Here is a 19,333-nt window from a genome sequence, read left to right as displayed (position 1 = left end):
GCCGCCGACGCCAAATCCCGAGCAGATGGTGGCGGGCGGGGCGGGGGGGCTCCGGGCCAATCGCCTGAGTCCCCGCGGCCCCGGCCCCCTCCCCGCGCGGGGCGGCCCCCTCCCGGCCTAGCTGTGGGGCGGGGGCCCTGGAAGAGGGGTGAGGGGCCCCGGGGGGCTTCCGAATGCAGCCCCTTCCCCCTCACTCCTCGGGCCCCCTCCTCCCGTAGTTCTTCCAGCCAGAAGACGGCCTGTTAGACGGAGCCACGCTGCCCTCGGCTTACTGTTCCCCAGCCCCCGCCCCGGCCGGGGCTGGGCTGCAAGGCATGTGGAGCCTGCAGGGGAGCCTGGCCCCAGAGGGTACTTGTAGCTCGCGACCCCCCACCGCCTTGACGCCCCTTCGAGGCTCGACGGCCCCAAGGGGATGGCCGCAGTCTCTGGGGAACCCCCCCCAACTCCCAGAGGCTATGATTCTGGGGACCCTCGTGATCCCGAGACAGGGGTGCAAGCATCTGGACATATGGTCGCCAGATTCCAGGTACCCAGGATCTGCCCACCTCCACCCCGAGTCTGTACAAAATGCAGCTTTCTCCTTTAGAGGCCCTTGGCTTGGGTGATGGGCTCTGTGAAACCCCCTACTGGAAGAGGTGACACCCTGAGGGGCTGCTGGAGGGCAGGCCAGCCTCTGACAGGGAAGGACAAGTCCCCAAATAGAAGGACAGGCCATCCCTTCTTACCCACACACCTCTCCCTCCTCCCCTCCCTTCCCAAGCCCCAGCTCCTTGCTACTTTTTATAACCAGCTTTATTTGAGATCTTACTACACAGTCAGAATAATCCCACCCACGTCCTCTGCCCCAAGGTAGCTGGAACAAGAAGGAGAAAGACAAAGGATTCCATCAAATTCATTTCTGGGTTCCAGACGCTGAGCACGCACCTGGAATGGGTAAGGACCAGAAGGGTTGCAGATACATGCGTTCAGAGGCCACAGCGGGGCTGGCGGGGCGGGATGGACAAGGGAAGGGATCCAGGAGTGCTGAGGAGGTCAAACCCACCAGACCCTGCTGATGGAGGATTAGAAGTGGGGGATGGCCCCGGGGTTTCTGGCTGGCCCTGATGGGTGGGTATTGATGCCACCTAGCTTCCCTGTTGGCTCAGGTGGTAAAGAATCCGCCTGCCATGTGGGAGACCTGGGTTCTGTCCCTGGGTTGGGAAGATCCCCTGGAGGAGGGCATGGCAACCCACTCCAGTATTCTTGTCTGGAAAATCCCCATGGACAGAGGAGCCTGGTGGGCTGCAGTCCATGGGGTCGCAAAGAGTCGGATACGACTGAGCGACTAAGCACAGCACAGCACAGGGAGGGGGGCGGGGAAAGGAGTTGGAGGAGACCAGAGGGGGAGTGACAGGAAGCCCGGAGATCATGAATGGGGTTTTGGCCAGGTGAGCTTGAGGTCAAGGTTGGCACGAGTGCCAAGGGATGAAGCCAAGCATGCCAAGCATGAAGGCCAAGGGACAGATGTGTGGGCCACAGGGTCTGGCAGGGCTGAGGGTCCAGCTGGTGAGGAGGGGCCAGGAGGGCTGGGCTGGAAGGAGCCCCATGGGTTTGACTTGCTCTCTGGACCTGCTAAGGCTGTGATTTCCAATACAGCGGCCACCAGCCTCATGCAGCTGTTTACATCTTACACTGAGTGAAAATCAAATAAAATTGAAAATGCGGTTCCCAGGTTACAGTCGTATTTCAACGGGCTACCATATCAGACCACTGCCAACATCATGGAAGGTTCCGTGGGACCACACGACACGAGATGATTATGGAGTCAACCTCAGGATGGTGGCAGCAATTAAAAAGAAAGCAAAGTTTAAGAGACACAATAGGAACAGGTCACGTTCAAGAAGGGCCTTACCCGGTGGCTCAGCGGTAAAGAATCCATCTGCCAAAGCAGGAGACACAGGTTCGATCCCTGAGTTGGGAAATGCCCCTGGAGAAGGATCTTGTATTCTTGCCAGGAAAATCTCACGTACAGAGGATCAAGGCGGGCTATGACCCATAGGGTCGCAAAGAGTCAGACAGGACTGAGCCTGCACACACGTTCAAAAAACTTTTGTTTGTACACATCTGGGTCCCCGTTGGGATGGGAAATGTGTTTCTTACGGGGTCTCGTGGTTAAGAAGGGCGGGGCTCACGGTGGTGGTGGCCAGCGCCGCTTCCCCTTGTATACAGCAGAGAAAGTGAGGCTGAAAGGGACCAGGGGACCCTCCCCAGGTCACACAGCCTGAGGAGCCCCGCTCTGCAGACTCCAAGCTCACTGCCCACACAGAACCTCCCGTTCCAAGGAGTTATTAGACCTCCAGGAGCCCAAAGTCAAACTGAGGCAGGTAAGGCCAAGCCCTGCACATCATGGCTATTTTTCGCTGACGACCTCCATCGCCATTGCTCTGACCCCCAACCTCTGCCCCCAGCCTCACCGTCAGCTGCAGCAGGACACACCTGTCCTCAGGCACCAGCCAGACTTCCTCCTCCAATGCCCTCCACCTCAATTTCCAAAACAAAAAAACGCCCCTGCTGGCTTTTCAAGGTGAGAGTCCCCCACTTTCTGGAACAGCCAGGCCGGGCTCAGGGTGTCCGCTGCTAACCACAACCCCAGAGGCCCAGCGGAGTTGCTCAGAGAGAGGGGCTTGGGCCTCCCTCGGCTCTAGGTCCGCTTGCCTCCTCCCGGCCCCCAGTACGGTCGACCTTCAAGCAGGTCTTGCCAGTGGGCTCAGCAGGGCCCCAGAGAAGACCCCTGTAACGAAACACGAGCCTAGAAATGGATTTTCTTTTCCTCCAAGAGCAAGAGAAGTTGAATAAAAAATAAGTTACTATTTTTACCACCGGGATCCAGTTGTTATAGCAACCGAGGGCCTGACTTCTGCACAGGAGTCAGGGCTGGGCCGCACGTGAGAAAGAAGATAGGTGGGCTCTGGGGGCAGCAAGGGCTGGTGGAGAAGCCTCAGGCCCCGCCCTCCGGGCAAAGGGCCCAGGTCTGCCCCACCCCCGCCCCGAAGGGAAGCCCAGCCCTGCTTGCTGCTGACCCTTTGGTGCAAGCCCGTGCATGTGTGTGTGTGTGTGTGTGTGTGTGTGTGTGTGTGTGTGTGCGTGCGCGCGCGCGTGCGCACGCGCAAGTGCACGTGTGTGCTAAGTTGCTTCAGTCGTGTCCAACTCCGTGCGACTCCATGGACTCCAGGCTCCTCTGTCCATGGGATTCTCCAGGCAAGAATACTGGAGTGGGTTGCCATTTCCTTCTGCAGGGGATCTTCCCGGCCTGGGGATCAAACCGGCGTCTCTTATGTCTCCTGCGTTGGCAGGCGGGCTCTTTATCACTAGCACCACTTGGGAAGTCCCACCTCCCGCTATCTCTATGGTCCCAGGCTCGGCCCGGCCTTGTCACCAAAGCCTGGTTCACCTCTCCTGGGACTGGGCGACACACCTTATCTCCAGATGGGACCTGGGCCCAGCCACGGTGACAGCTCACGGACCAAGACGGTCAGCCGCTCAGCCTCGCCTGGCCGCAGCCCCACTCGAGAGGTCCCCTCCCTCACTGCTGCTCCTCCTCTAGTCCCCCGAGCCCCAAAGCAGGCACCAGCACTACCCCCCGCCCGGGGCCAGGCAAGATAGTGCCTGGAAAGCTCTGAAGTGGCCTCCCTGGGACTCAAGGCCGGGGGCTAGCGTTCCAGCCTCAGCACCTCCACGTGTAGAATCGGGGTAGCAGCACCCACCTTGCGGAATGACCAGGGAACAAAGGCGGCCTGGACGTGATGTGATTATGGAAAGTCTGTTTCCCCTGAATCCTCTCTCTAGTTTACAAGTGAGGAAGCAGGCTCAGCCAACTTAAGCCACATGGCTAGACTGAAAATCACCGCCGAGTCCATGTAAGCCTGGAGCCCCTGCCCTACTGAACAGATGTCGATCACACACTCAGCACGTTCCCAGCGATTAGGAGGGGCAGAGTGCGAAGCAGGTGGGCGAGATAAAGCCTGCCTAACCACCCATGCTTCTTCCCCCTTCCTTGGAGCCCTGACATTCCCCACACCCAGATCACCCCCCCAGCCATGGGGCCGTCTCTGCCTGGGGCCCCCCCCAGCAGGCCCCTCCCACTTGGTGACGTTCATCTCCAACAGTAGATATGAATGGGCTCCTACGATGTTCCTAGCAGGGTCTGGGAGCTAAAAGCAGGCACAGTCCTGGCCGTCTAGAGCGTGCGGTCTGGTGTGGCGATCGCAAACCATTTGTCTGATGCCCAAGTGATAAATCTGAGTACCTGTCACCTGCCTGACTCTTCACATACATCATCCCATGGATCCTTTCAACAGTCGGACAGTGATTCCCCTTCAGTCGACTGGCTGCGGCTTGGACAGGAGGCTGAGGACCGACAGGAAGGGTGGAGCCGGGTTGTAAACCCACAGCGACCTCACAGCAAACCCCTTGCTGGTCTCTGGAATTTCTCTTTCAGTCCCCCAGCCTCCCAGCTTGAGGCACCAGGTGGATGGAGAAGGCAGGCCTGGGGAGAGCAACAGCCAAAGCACAGGTGAGGTCTTGGGGGGGGACGGGGACTGAAGAGAGGAAGCGGCTTTGCCTCGGGGGTGGGCGGGCGCCAAGGCTGGGGGAAGGCCTCTCAGCTGAGGCTGATCCATGGCTGGAAGTGAGCCGGGAGGACCGGGGGGCAGCCAAGGGAGGAAGTGCCTTCCAGGCAGAGGGAAGGGCGTGTGCAGAGGTAGCCTGGGTGACAGGTCTGGACAACACCCTCTGGGCACTGGAGAGGCAACGGGTTTTAAGCAGGGGCGTGGGCACGCGGCCCTCTCCAGGAGGATGTAGCGGGGGTGCTCACAGGAGACCAGCTGCCGTTTAGGGCAGAGACACCCAGCGGAACTGAGGGAGCAGAGAACAGAGACGCTGGAAGACAGAATCCACATGTCTTCAAGGGCTTCCCTGGTGGTGCAGTGGTTAACTGTCCACCTGCCAGTGCAGGGGACGCGGATTCGACACCTGATCCAGGAAGATTCCCACGTGCCGTGAGGCCACGTGAAGCCCGGCTGCCACAGCTACTGAGCCTGGGCGCTCTAGAGCCCATGCTCCACGCGAAGCCCTTGGACCGCACCAGAGGGCAGCCCCTGCTCGCCGCAACTAGGGGTTAGGGTTAGGGAGGCCCTTGCACAGCAATGAAGACCCCACACAGCCAAAAATAAATAATAAATAAAGAATGTCTGCAAGTGGAAATGGAGGAAGAGAAGTCACTGAGGGTATCTCCCCCCAGTTCCCAGCTGAGACCCAGCTTCTCGTCGACAACACCAATTTTCATCAAATCTAAGACACCAGCCAGGTGAGGTGCACTTCTGGGTAACACTCAGAAAGATAAATTGCTGGCAATTAATTTTGCCAGCGTGGCATCATGAACTTTTTTCAGGCATACAGAATTCAGAGAATGGTACAGCGAACACGCATGTACACACCACCCAGAATCTATGGCTAGCATTTGGTCCCATCACATATCTATGCCTCGATCCACACATCACTCCATCTGTTTTTTTTTGAGTGCATTTCAAAGTAGCTTGGAGTCATAATAGACACTAAGGTACATATCATTAACTAGAGCTGAATATGTGTTTACGGCCCTTTTTTAGGAGAAAATCTACAAAGAATGAAATATAAATCTTGAGCGAACATTCATGGGTATTTGACAAGAACATACACATACATAAGCCCAATTCTTTCAAGACATAGAACCCCAGAAAGATCCTTCATATGCCAGTCAACCTCCAACCCATCCCCAGGGAAAACCACTCTTCTGGTTAGTTTTGCCTGTTCTAGAACTTCACATACGGTCTGTATTCAACATAATGCCTTTGATGTCCTTTGATATCCTTTGATCTTTAGCGTTAAGCCTCTGAGATTCATCCAAGTTGCTTCATGGATCAGTAACTCGTTCCTTTTATCACCAAGTCTCTTCCCCAGGGTGTGGGCGTACCGAGGTTAGTGTGGGCACTCCACTGTTGACTGACACCTGGGCTGCTCCCAGTGTCTGGCTGTTATTGCCAGTAAAGAGGTCATCGAATGCTAAGACACATCCTGATTTCAGGGCTAAAATGGGAACTACAGGACGAGCCAATGTGAACAGAGAACTTACTACCTGCAAGGTGTGTGGTTTGCAGAGATTCACTCATTTCATCTTTCAGCATCCCTTGGTAGATTTCCCTCCCTGTTGTCCAAAGGGGGAAACTGAGGGAGAAAGAGGTTCAGTCCCGTGCCCAAAGTCAAACAGCGTAGAAAGGAGGGATCAGGAGGCAGAGCCAGGGAGGGCAGATCCAGGGCTTAGCCTCTGTGCTGCCCTCCCTGGAGGCGGGGGTGGGGGGGGGTGCCCGGTGTGCCTGGGTCGCACCCCAAGAGCGTGCCACTACTGGTCGCCTGTATCTTGAGGGCCCTGCAAAGATCCAGGCCTTGTGGGGGAGGCTAAGACCCTCCATGGGCCACACAGGCCATGGAGTGGAGGGAGGACTCAGGGAAGCTTCCTGGGGCAGAACCCACAGGCCCACCTAACTGCCGCCAGCTACAGAGAGGGAGTGAGAACAGGGGCCCAGGACCTGCCCTCCCCCACCGGGCTTCAGGGGCCCAGCAGAGTCCTTGCCAGGCCTGGGCCCCTCCCTCCCACCCCCTCCCTACCACAGCAGTCTCTCTAAAACGCAAACCAGATCAGGCCAGTCTCCCTCATCCATGGCCCTCAGGGTGGGCCTCACCCACCATCACAGTAAGTGACTCTAAACTCCTCCAAACACACATGGCTTTCTCCTGCTCTGTGACCACACGGATGCCGTTTCCTCTGCCTGGAACGCCTTTCCGCCTTAATCTGCCTGGCAGGCCTCGATTTGTTCTTCCAGACTCAGATCAAAGGGCTCTGAGGGAGCTTTTAGGAAATCAGCTTCTTCCTTTGTGCCACCTTGGAGCCAGCGTGTGTCTTATCTATGTGTTATTACATGTGCATATACATGTATACACGTGTGTGTGTAGATGTGTGCACATGTGTGTGCATACGTGGTATATATTTACATGTATGTGCATATACATGTGTATGTGTGTGTAGCTGTATATACATGTATATGGATGAAATTATATAAAGATGGTTTTTGTGTGTGTGTTAGTCACTCAGTCGTGTCTGATTATTTGTGACCCCATGGACTGGAGCCTGCCAGGCTCCTCTGTCCGTGGATTCTCCAGGCAAGAATACTGGAAAGGGAAGGCCATGCACAGGGGATCTTCCTGATGCAGGAATTGAACCAAGGTCTCCTGCATTGCAGGCAGATTCTTTACTCTCTGAGTTACGAGGGAAGCAAAGCAGTTTATGTATACATATCTCTCTCAGATTCTACAGTACATTCCAGACTTCACGACCTACATTAAGTGTGTATGTCACTGCTGGAGCGCTGGTCTAACCCGGCTGCTCCGTCCTCTGCCATTGGTCGAACCTGGGACTCAACCATGCATGCCTTGTTCAGGCCTCTGTGTGCCGGGCCTGAGCCTGACCGAACCGCCCGCCCAGGGAGGCAGGGTGGGGGCCGGGAAGATGGCTGGGGAGGGGGACTCTTCCTCCTTTCCAGCCTTGACCCCCTCCCCCAGCAGCCGGCTTCAGAGCTGACCAGAAAGGAAAGCAGCAGCTCCCCCAGCTGGGCTCCCAGGACGCAGGCTCTGAGATGAGCTTAGTGAGCGGATTTATTAAGGCACTATTTTCGGGGTGGGTGGCAGGGCGGGGCGAGCCCTTGGGCTGCAGTGAAGCCTTGGCTTCAGCAGGTCCCCAGGGGCATTCTGAAGCTGGGGAGACCCTCCAGGAGTGAGGGAACTGGGTCTTCACACGCTATCCAGGCCTGGCAGCCTAGAGGGTAACTCTGGGGGTCTTGCTGCTCCCAACTGCCGGCTCTGCCTGGGTCCCCTCCCTCTCCTCCCTGCCTCCCACCTCCTCCAAACACATCGCTCCTCTCCTGACTTAGCTGGGGGTCCAAACCCCGAAACGCCCCAGCAGCAGAGAGCAGGGCTGGAGGACAGCCGTTGGGGGCTGTCAGGGGTCTGGACTTTGTCCTCCAGACACCTCTTATCTAAGCCCGGTGATCCGAGGGAGGAGAGATTCCGTATTACTTCTCTGTTTGCAAAGTGCCCAAGGGCATCATTCAAGTGAAACCGGTCTCATGTTCAAAGAGACCACTAGGGCTGGAGGGACCTTCTGAGAGAAAGAAGCCAAGTTCCACGCCAGGCTCTCCAATGCCCTGGGGGCCTAGGTGGAGAGGGAGGGAAAGAGGGGCAGGAGAGGAGCAGGTATTCTTGCTCTCAAACTGTAAAACTGGAACTTCCCTGGTGGGCCAGTGGTTAGGACTCCACCCATCCAATGCAGGAGGCTGGCTTCGATCCCTGGTGTGGGGATTGAGATCCCATATGCCGTGAGGCATGGCCAAAAGATTTTTAAAAATAATCTTTAAAAAACTCTAAAATAAAAATATAGCGATACCAAAAGAAGAATGAAGTTGGAGTAATCCTGCTAGGTGATTTCAATTAACTTTAAAGCTACACTAATCAAAACGTTATGAATAAGAGAAAAGAACATACAGACCAGCAGAATAAAATAGATCCTTTGATTTTTGACAAAGATGTCAAGGTAACTTAATGGCTATACAGGACGGTCTCTTCAACAAATGGTGCTGGAAAAAATTGGATATCCATGTGCTAAAATATTGTTACTTCCATATCTTATATGACATATAGAAACGAGCTCATAGGCATCGGTGGTTTCTGGGGGCTTGGGACCGGGGTGGCCGAACATGACGACAAAGAGTGAATCTTAGGGGTGATGGATTTGTCCTAGATCTCATTCTTGAGGGTGATTGCATGACTACATAAACCTGTCAAAACTCTTAGAACTGAACGCTTCACGAGAGTGTATTTTGCTGCATGTAAATTATACTTTAATTAGACTGAAAACACTTAAAATACATGTAACAGTATAGAAAAAAAGCCACGTTGTACCTGCTGGGCATGTGTGTGTGCGTGTGTGTGTGTGTGTGTGTGAGAGCACAAGAAAGGCAGACAGCAAGTGTGTGTTGTTTGGGGGCCCATTTGCTGCTGTAATTGATGGTTATCAACTTTAACTTTTTTAAAATGATGTTTCTTTATCATTTCTGTTTGCCATCAGATAACACGCCTGAATTGAGTGAGCTAGCATATTCTTAAATATCTTAGAAGCTCAATTTCATTAAACCTTAGGAATGACATTCTCATAAAAACTCTATGTATATGAACTTGCTAAGGATATGGATGGACAATTTGAATCTCCCTGTTTTAGCAGCCATCTGTATTTATCCAGACTCCTGAAGGGATTCACCGATAGCTGTCCACGCTTCCCAGGTGGCTCAGTCGGTAAAGAATCTGCCTGCAATGCAGGAGATACAGGTTCAATCCCTGTGTCGGGAAGATCCCCTGGAGAAGGGAATGGCAACCCATTCCAGGATTCTTGCCTGGAGAATCCTATAAACTGTGCCTCCCGGCTGAGTGAGGAAGCAGGCAGGTGAGCCTGGCATGTTGGGGCTTCCCAGGGGATACCAGTGGTAAAGACCTGCCCGCCCATGCAGGAGACACAAGAGATGTGGGTTTGATCTCTGGGTCAGGAAGATCCCCTGGAGGAAGGCATGGCCACCCACTCCAGCATTCTTGCCTGGAGAATCTCATGGACAGAGGAGCCTGGAGGGCTATAGTCCATAGGGTCACAGAGAGTCGGACGTGAATGAATCAACTTAGTAGGCACGCAGGTCCATAGCCGCTGTCCAGCACTGGAAATAACCATTCACATCAACTCCCTTTGATTACGCCTCCCCTCCTGACCTCAGTCGAGAGCAATGGACTAAGCTCCAAATTCTTTATCCATAGCACTAAAAATTAAAATAATGATTGGAAAACTAGCATGTGTTTTTAATTACAGAAATGTTCAGTGCTCGAATCCCCAGGAGCTGACCACAAGCCCCGACAGGCCAGCCCGTCTCTCATCCTCTCTGACACACCGAGCCCCTCATCCATACCTGCCCCATCCACTCCACTCGCCCACCTCCTGGTTACTGGACATCCTGACCCTGGCCGCCCTCGAGAGGATCCAAAGCCCAGGATCCAGCCTTGGAGGGTCCCTCAGGTCCAACGTCTGGGCCTTGCTGGCCTCTTGTGGCTAGAAGTAGAATTATCACACGTTAAAAAGGAAGGTGATCCAGGAGTGGTGGGAGCAGTATAAACTAAGAAAACCTCAGCGGTACACGTCGGAATTTAAGATGCACCGACTCTCCAACCCGCTGACCCCCGCTCTGGGTATCCCAGATGAGTTTTCTCACCAAAACACACTTCCTCTGGTTCTCAGTAAAAGAGATAAGAGGAACGTTCTCATTGTCAAGATCAAAGAAACCACATAACCCAGACTGTGGGGGCCCCTGCAGGACCAGTGTTCACGGACTTCTCAAGGCAAGAACACTGGAGTGGACTGCCATTCCCTTCTCCAAGGGACTGCGTTTTGTCAGAACTCTCCACCATGACCCTTCCGTCTTGGGTGGCCCTTCACCACATGGCTCATAGCTTCATGGAGTTACACAAGGCTATGATCCACTGATTCTGTCACTTCAACAAATCCCTGGCATGAAAATGGGGAGAGGGGAGACTGTTTTGATTAAAATGAGATTTCCAGGCTCATCACATCGTGATTCAAAGGAACCCACCATAAACAAGACCTGTTATACAGTCAGGGGGGATGGAGCCTGGACTGTGTGCTTGATAATGTTAAGGAATAAGTGTTCATTTTGTGAGGTGAGACATGGATTTATGGCCATGTTAAGGGCGGGGGGAAGGTTTTCTAGGATGTAAACTGAGGTACTATGGGTGAAATGAAATGGCATCTGGGATCGACTCCTCAAATATTCCCCCCAGATGTCAGGGAGTGGAGCTGACACAAGGAGAGTGAAGTGCTGACTGCCAGTGAAGCTGGGTTACGGGTGTGTGGAAATACATTATGCTCTATACTTTTGGTGTATGTGAAAATAGCCATAATTTTTTTTTTTAATTAAGTGCTTAAAGAGGAACAGAGTAATTCCCTGGTGGTCCAGTGGTTAGGACTCTATGCATTCACTGCTGAGGGCCTGGGTTCAGTCCCTGGTCAGGGAACTAAAGATCCCATATGCCACATGGTGTGGCCAAAACAAATAAATGAAAGGGGAGCAGAAAAGACAGCGGGACAGGGGCTCGGGGACCTGCATGGTCATGTTAAAAAGCAAAGCTGGGTCTGCTCACCTGCACGCGGTAAAGCCAGTCTGCTGACAGTCGTGGTGAAGGAAAAGGGCAGCACTCACTGCAGGACACCAAGGAGGGAGTCCAGACGGAAGCCTTTTCTCAGCCCAGCACGAGCGACAATGGTACCCGGGACGCGGACGGCGGCGGAGAGCGGGGCGCGGTGGGTTTCTAACTCTGTTTTGGAGGCAGGCTCTGCACTGTTTGCTGAGAGTGCAGCTGCCTAGATGCACAAACATCCCACAGCCAGACCAGTAAGTCCAGGGCCCCAGACAAGCGCCCTTGCAGCCGTCGGCCCCAGACACCGGGACTTGATCAGTAACCGACAACTGCCCCACTTCCAACTCAGGACCAACCGGAGAGAAGCAAGTTCGCACCCCTCAGCAGGAGCACGGCATGTCTCACTTCCCGGGAGCCTGCCTCCAGCCTCCCCGGCGGCAGCCTCCAGGCAGGACCCAGCTGAAACCTCCTCTTCTTTTCCCCATGAAGTCCCACTCCTCTGTCTGAGTCTCTGCCAGACCCCAGCGATGGCAGGCGACCCTCTTGCTATAGCAAGTGCGGACTAGACAGCCTCTGCTTGTTCTCGTGCGGGTGGTGGCTGTTCCTGCCCACGGCGGTGAGAGAAAGGTTTTTTTTTTTTGGGGGGGGTGTTCCCTGGCCGAAGTGGGGAAGGCCTAGGGGAAGAGTGGCTTTGGGGAAACCACTTTGGGTCAGAACCTGCTTTGGGTCTTTAAGTTGGAGATGCTCCATGTGAAGTCTCTAAAGCTCCAACATTCTAGAGCCCAGGGGAGAGGTTGGGAGAAGGAATAAATCTGGGAGTCAAAAATAAGATGGTACTGGGACCCACTGGTGGTCCACTGGCTAAAACTCCACACTCCCAATGCGGGGGGCCAGGGCTTCATCTCTGGTTGGGGAACTAGATCCCACACGCCTGCCGCTAAGACCCGGAGCAGCCAAATAAACAAAGTGTGTATATATACATATATATATATTCTTTTTTTTTTTTAAATAGGACAACATGACAAATAGTGAAAAAGCGGGAACATGCTAGATACCTATCAACTCAGAAACACTGCTTTAAACACGGGTGGGACAGCCATACGGTGGGACCCCAGAGCAACTTGTAGAAAACAATGCATTCCATCTGGATTGGCCTCAAAATGTCCCCAGGCTGCGTGGTTAAGTGGAAAAGCTAGAGGTAGAAGTGCAACTTTACGTAAGGATGGACAAGGAGCTCAGCGGCCCCTCTCCCTGGGAAGACAACTGTTAACTGGTGCCAGTGTTCCAGAACAATCAATCAACATCTCTGCAAATGGTCCTTGGGGCAGGCAGCAAGCAGAGCCGCATTCTTTCAAGAACACCGACTAAATCTATGCAAAGCAGCAGTCTGTAGCTTTCGAGCCACAACCACTGACGTCACCCAACCCCAGGGCCACGTCACAGAAGCTCCGCAGACAGCTGTGGAGGCCAAGAAGATGAGGCGGCTCCCTCCAGCCCAGGCTGGGAGGGAAGGGCTCCCCCAGTTTCTCATCACCCCCTGATGCAGGAACTCTAGACCTGGCCCATGTGACTGGCCTAAAGGACCCATCTCTGCTCTCCACCCAGTCCTCGCCAGGGGGAAGCTGTGTGCCAGGCGTCACTGAGAACACTGAGGTCCCCACGGACCCCACCCCGGTCCACTCTCCACCTCGAGACGTGTGTGCGGAGGAAACCAGGATGCCCCTGCATCCCCCTAGGGCTGGCTTGAAGAGCTTGGAGTGACGTGTGTGTCACTGTGAGAGGGGCTGGTTGCCACCCCCAGCTCAGGTGAGGCGACCCAGGATTCTGCTCGAAGAAAGTGGCAAGACTCGAAGATAAGGAGCTCAGCTCCCATGCCTGAGGGGACCGGCCACATGGGAACCCTGAACCGAACGCGCTGGCCCTAAAGGGAGACCTCACACGTCTTGGTGGAGATGCTCGGACGTCCTGGAGTTTAAGAGAGAGAGCCAGAGGATGAGACAACTGAGAAACCCCGCCTGGGGTTGCAGACAATCCTGGAGGCAGCAAGGGTGTGCCCACTCAGGGCAACACTTGGGGTCAAGGGGAAAGCCTTCCCCACGCGCATCCAGCCCCACCAAACAGACGGCCGCCTCCTTGGCACGGGGCCTTGCCAGAACTCCTGACCTAACCGCCACGGGACAGCAAGCTGCTCCTTCTCAGTGGCTGCTCTTGGAAGCCAGGAGGTTTGTTTGTTTTTGGGGCCATGCCACACAGCATGTGGGATCTTAGATCCCCAAGCAAGGACTGAACCCGCAACCCCTGCATGGGAAGTGTGGAGTCAACCACTGGAGTGTCAGGAAAGCCTCCGTTCAACCTCTCTTCATGGCATTCTCAGGAGGGGAGTTTAGTCCTGGTGATTATTGAGGAAGCTGATGCTTGGAGAGGTTGGGTGACTGACCCAAGAACATACAGCTGGTAAGAATCCGAGCCATTGTCTGATCTCAGTGTTCCGTACATCCTGACCCCACCTTCCACCGCCGCACCTCGAGCAACATGCCCGCCACCACCCTTTCGCTGCCGCGCGTCCTTCCCTCCTCTGTGCCAGCTGTGCATCCTGCGAGTTTGTTCAGGACCTTGCCTGTGGGCGGCGCACTGCTGATCTCTCAGCATTGCACATGAGAATACTACTTGAGGAATGTTCTAGAGTCGCAGCTGATGCCTCTGTTCTGAAACAGGGCGGGACCCTATGGTCCTTGCCTGCCCCCCTCACCTCATGTCCTCTGCCTGCATTTTGCCTTCAGTCAAAGAGGAAGCTTAACCAGAGAAATGAGAACACACAAAAAACAAAGTCAAAGGAGATCAAATGATAATAATGTGGTCACTAAGTATAGTCAGGGACCTTTAGTTCTTTCTCAAGGGCAATAGATAATATTCTGATCCATATCCTGTGAGCTGTCTTACAGATACTGAAATCCCAGGTGGAGAAATTAACTATATAATAACGGGACTGTACCCATGGCATGAGCTGCCACAATTCAGAGAACTGACCTCAAAGAACTGGAAATAAACCGACCCTGGAACTGAAGATGTGCTGTTGTTCAGTTGCTAAGTCGTGTCCGACTCTTCACGACCCCACGGACTGTAGTATGACAGGCTTCCCTGTCCTTCACCAGCTTCCAGAGTTTGCTCAGATGCATGTCCATTCATGTCGGTGATGCTATCTAATCATCTCATCCTCTGTTGCCCACTTCTCCTCCTGCCCTCAATCTTTCCCAGCATCAGAGTCTTTTCCAATGAGTCAGCTCTTCGCATCAGGTGACCCAAGTATTGGAGCTGCAGCATCAGTCCTTCCAATGAGTATCCAGGATTGATTTCCTTTAGGACTGGCTGGTTTGATCTCCTTGCATGGCATGGCTCATAGCTTCATTGAGTGATGCAAGCCCCTTTCCCATGACAAGGCTGTGATCCATGAAGGGGAACTGAAGATTAACTGTACCCAAAACAGTCAAGGTGATGCTGGTCAGGCCACCGATGACCAATCTGAAGATGACTGTCAGAGCTGACTGTGCTGTTTTTGCATGGGGCCCCCTCCTGTTCTCTATAAAAGCTCTTGCCCACTGGTTGCCAGTGCGGGGAGTCAGCCTTTGGACAGATGTCCGCCCTCCCCGTCCCCAGTTGCTGGCATCTAAAATAAAGCAGATTTTCCTTTCCACCAACTTGGCCTGTTTATTGGCGTTTCAGCAGCAAGCAGCCAGACCCTACCCTGGGGTAACAGTTCTACGGTTGATCAGAGGAAGGGAAGTGCTTCTCCGTGGGACTGGCATCAGGCTAGTCACCTCGAGGAGTCCTGAAGTGATGACAAGCCCCTGAGCCCCCTTCCTGCCCTACGTGCCATCAGGAATGCCAGCCATGGCCTGCCCAGGTGCGCAGGAACCCGAGGGTGTATGAGTCACACGCAGGTCAAGGTCTCCGGCACAAAGCCAGCCTGCTCGCCAACATGCATAGGTGTTTCCTAATACCACGTAGATCATAAAGTGGCGAAATAAAAACTAGATGAGCCCTCAGCTCATCCCCGTCACCAGGACTGGAGGCCTAGAATTTAGTTCTCCAGGCAGTGTTGTAAGCGATGGGAAAAGAGTGAACACCACTGACAAAAATTCTGCCTTCGTGGAGCATGTGTTCTAGCTGGGAGGGAACATTACTGGACATATTGGACGAGATAAGTGCTATTATTGTTGTTGTTCAGTCACTAAGTCCTGTCCGACTCTTTGCAACCCCATGAATTGCAGCACACCAGGCTTCCCTGTCCTTCACTATCTCCCAGAGTTTGCTCAGACTCATGTCCCTTGAGTCAGTGATGCCGTCCAACCATCTCATCCTCTGCTGCCCCCTTCTCCTTTTGCCCTCAGTCTTTCCCAGTATCAGGGTCTTTTGCAATGAGGCGGCTCTTCACATCAAGAGCCAAACTATCTTAACTTCAGCATCAGTCCTTCCAATGAATATTCAGGGTTGATTTCCTCTAGGATTGACTGCTTTGATTTCCTTGCAGTCCAAGGGACTCTCAAGAGTCTTCTCCAGCACCATTATTCAAAAGCATCAGCATTCAGCCTTCTATAGTATATGTTAATAGAAATATAGCACAATGAAAGGAATGGGGAATATGCAGAAGGGTGGAGGCTACTGTTTTCAATACGGTTATTCAGGTGTCCATACCACACGTCTTCTGACCAAGCCCCTTACATTTAGGTGAAGGGAGCTTGGCAACAGGCTCATGCCCTTGGCATTCACCACCCTTAGCATGTGCCCTGTTACTCAGCAGAAGATGGGATGGCTTCACTGAAGGTTCAGTTGTGGTGCCAGCTAAGAGGCCATGCCCTGTGAGGCCCGGTGTCACTCTACAATACACAGCACAGGGACTTCCCTGGTGATCCAGTGGTTAAGACTCCACCCTTTCACTGCAGCGAGCAGTGGACTGACCCCAGGTCAGGGGACTAAGATTCCGCCAGCTGAGAGGCATGGCCCAAAACAAGACACCGTTCACGGCTGTAAACTAGAAGTGGAGGCGGTAGTGTTTTCTTACATATTACATCTAATTATTCACTTAAGAAATTTCTGTTTCCCCAAAACAGACTCAGGGCTTCCCAGGTGGCACTAGCGGTAAGGAATCTGCCTGCCAATACAGGAGATTCAACAGATGGGGGGTTCGACCTGTGGGTTAGAAGATCCCCTGGAGTAGGAAATGGCAACTGGCTCCAGGATTCTTGCCTGGAAAATTCCGTGGACAGAGGAGCCTGGCAGGCTACAGTCCATGGGGCTGTAGAGTCAGACACAGCTAACTGAGAAAAACAGATTCAGAGATACAGAAAATAGACTGGGGGTTGCCAAGCTGGGGGCGGGGGGTCCGCAGCTGAGGGAAGGGCTGGAAGTTTGGGCTTAGCAGATGCAAACTATTTATCTAGGGTGGGTAAACAAGCTCCTACAGTACCACACAGGGAACTGTATTCAATATCCTGTAACAAAGCATCATAGAGAAGAATATGCAAAAGAACATCCATACGTATAACTGAGTCACTGTGCTGTTCAGAAGAAATTAACCACACTGTAGGGCAACTATATTTCAATAAAAAAGTTTTAAAGGGGAAAGAAAAAACACACAAAAAGAAATTTCTCTTTCCATCCACACAACACTACATTCACTAGAGTTTGAGATCCAGTCACCTACGACTCCAGGGAATAGAGTCACGGCTAACCCCTAGGGCATTCGGGGATTTCCACCAGCTAAACCAGTAGAGAGAGAAGGCGTTACTATCCTGAATGGACTGATAGATTCTGACGAACAAGGGGAAACCGAGTGGCATTTCAAGGTGAAGTCAAGGGCTGTCTAAAACCCAGGGATTCACCTGGGGACCCCTTTGTGTGCCTTCATTCAATAATAATGGGCCAAAATAAACCGTGCCAACTAATACAGAACCACCCGAAGACATTGCTTCCGCTCTATATCTTGATGGGCATTCACATTTATACATTAATACACCTACATAAGGACTTCCCTGTAGCTCAAACGGTTAATGAAGATCAGGGTTGATCCCTGGGCTGGGAAGATCCTCTGGAGAAGGGAATGGCAATCCACTCCAGTATTCTTGCCTGGAGAATCCCACGGACAGAGAAGCCTGGCGGGCTACAGTCCATGGGGTCACGAAGAGTCAGACACGACTGAGCGACCAGTGCATGCACACCTACACGTGTAAATGTCCATACGGCCAACCACTAAAATGTCTTCAGCTGGCTCCTTCATGTCCCCTCCCAAGCAACTTCCCCCCAGAGGTAACCACTGTGCTGCCTGTTTTTCACTTCATATAAATGGACTCGTGTGGTATATATTCTTTTGTGCCTGGCTTTTCTGACTCAATATTACATCTGTGAGATTATCCATGGGCGTAAGTCTTTTTCTTTGCTGCATTGTATTCTTTTATATGAAGGTACCACAATTTACTTATTCATTCTCTTGTAGCAGAGTGATTGGCTTATTTCCAGTTTGGGGGTTATTGTGAATAAAGCAGCTATAAATATTTTAACACCTGTCTTTTGGGGGAAAGCACTCACTTCTACTGAGTATATACAGAGAAGTAAAATGGCTGAGTCATAGGGAATATGTATGCATGGCTTCTGTGGACACTGTCAAACAGTTTTCCAAAGTAATTCCAACAATTTAGGGTTCTACTCACAGTGCACCAGAGTTCCAATTGCTCCGCACTGTTGCCTGCACTTGCCACTCAGTTCTTTCCATTTTATCCAACCTGGCAGACGGCTGGTTGTCTCCTGTTTGCTCCTAATTTGCATTTTCTTGATGAGTGTCAATGATGACCACCTTTTCAGGTGCTCATTCACCATTTTGATGCCCTCTTCTGTGAAATGTCTGTGCTCAAGTATTTTACTCATTAATAAAAATGAGTTGCCAGTATTTTCCTCATTAATTTGTAGTTCTTCAAATATTCTGGAAATAAGTCCTTTGTCAAAAGATATGGATTGCAAATATACGTATCCCATCCCAACCTCTCTTGATGATCTCTTTTGACGAGATGTTCTAAGTTATGATAACCAACTTTTCACTCCATGGCTAGTAATTTTTACAGTACTTGCTTAGATGACTTTGTTTACATCAGAGGCACTGCTAGTTTTCTGCTAGCAGCTTTATTGTCTTACCTTTCAACATTTAGGCTTCCTTCCACCTCAAATGAATGCTTGACTTTGGCATGAGGTGGGGGGACGGGGCAGAGTCTGCATCTTTTATAGAAAAGACCATTCTTTCCTCAGTGATTTTCTTTCCTCTTTTTTAGATTAAAATTTTCCCTATTTTTTTAAATTGAAGTGTAACTGATGTACTCACCCCAGTGATTTTCAAGGCACTTGTTTCCAAGACTAGAATTAACACACTTGATCACACCATTCTGTATTTTCAATAGTGGCATATTGCTCTTGGTACAAAGATGAGTCTCTTGCCTAAAGTATCTTTCTAAAACTTCCTATTTAGTTTTTTAAATTAATTTATCTATTATTATTATTGGCTGCACTGGGTCTTCCTTGCTGTACCTGAGCTTTCTCTACTTGCGGCAAGTGAGGGCTACTCTTCCTTGCAGCGTGCAGGCTTCTCACTGAGGTGGCTTCTCTTGTTGGGGACGCACAGGCAGTAGGGCATGAACTTCAGCAGTTGCAGCATTCCGGCTTAGCTGCTCCCAGCCACGTGGAATCCTCTTGCACCCCGGATCGAACCTGTGTCCCCTACCTTGGCAGGCGGACTCCCATCCACTGTACCACCAAGGAAATCCTCTTGCTGAATGTATCTTAACACCCAATCTGATTTGGCCACGTCCTATTTCTCAAGCCAAATCTTGTGTCGTGTCCACTGTCCCACTACCAGCTCAGACACACAGCATAGAGTTCCTTGGTGAGGTCACACTCTCATCCGTGGACCTCTGCCATACGGAACGCTTCCACTTCTTAGGTTGGTTACCTGCTACTCGAACTTCAGGTCTCATCT

The sequence above is a fragment of the Bos mutus genome, chromosome 25, assembly GCF_027580195.1.
Source record: "Bos mutus isolate GX-2022 chromosome 25, NWIPB_WYAK_1.1, whole genome shotgun sequence".
Classification (NCBI taxonomy): Eukaryota; Metazoa; Chordata; class Mammalia; order Artiodactyla; family Bovidae; genus Bos; species Bos mutus.
This window is presented reverse-complemented; position numbering follows the sequence as displayed.